Source organism: Sapajus apella, unplaced genomic scaffold (genome assembly GCF_009761245.1).
Source record: "Sapajus apella isolate SASKATOON/1434 unplaced genomic scaffold, GSC_monkey_1.0 scaffold117, whole genome shotgun sequence".
Classification (NCBI taxonomy): Eukaryota; Metazoa; Chordata; class Mammalia; order Primates; family Cebidae; genus Sapajus; species Sapajus apella.
The window spans coordinates 4,495,650-4,495,918 of record NW_022437057.1 but is presented as its reverse complement, the minus strand read 5'-3'; positions in this window follow the sequence as shown (position 1 = coordinate 4,495,918).

Sequence of the window (269 nt, the reverse complement as noted above, 5' to 3'; positions counted from 1 at the left end):
TCTGAGTACTTGCTTGTTCATAAAGGATTTTATTTTTCCTTCACTTATGAAGCTTAGTTTGGCTGGATATGAAATTCTGGGTTGAAAGTTTTTTTCTTTAAGGATGTTGAATATTGGCCCCCACTCTCTTCTGGCTTGTAGGGTTTCTGCTGAGAGATCTGCTATGAGTCTGATGGCCTTCACTTTGTGGATAGCCTGCCCTTTCTCTCTGGCTGCCCTTAGCATTTTCTCCTTCATTTTAGCCCTGGTGAATCTGCCGATTATGTGCC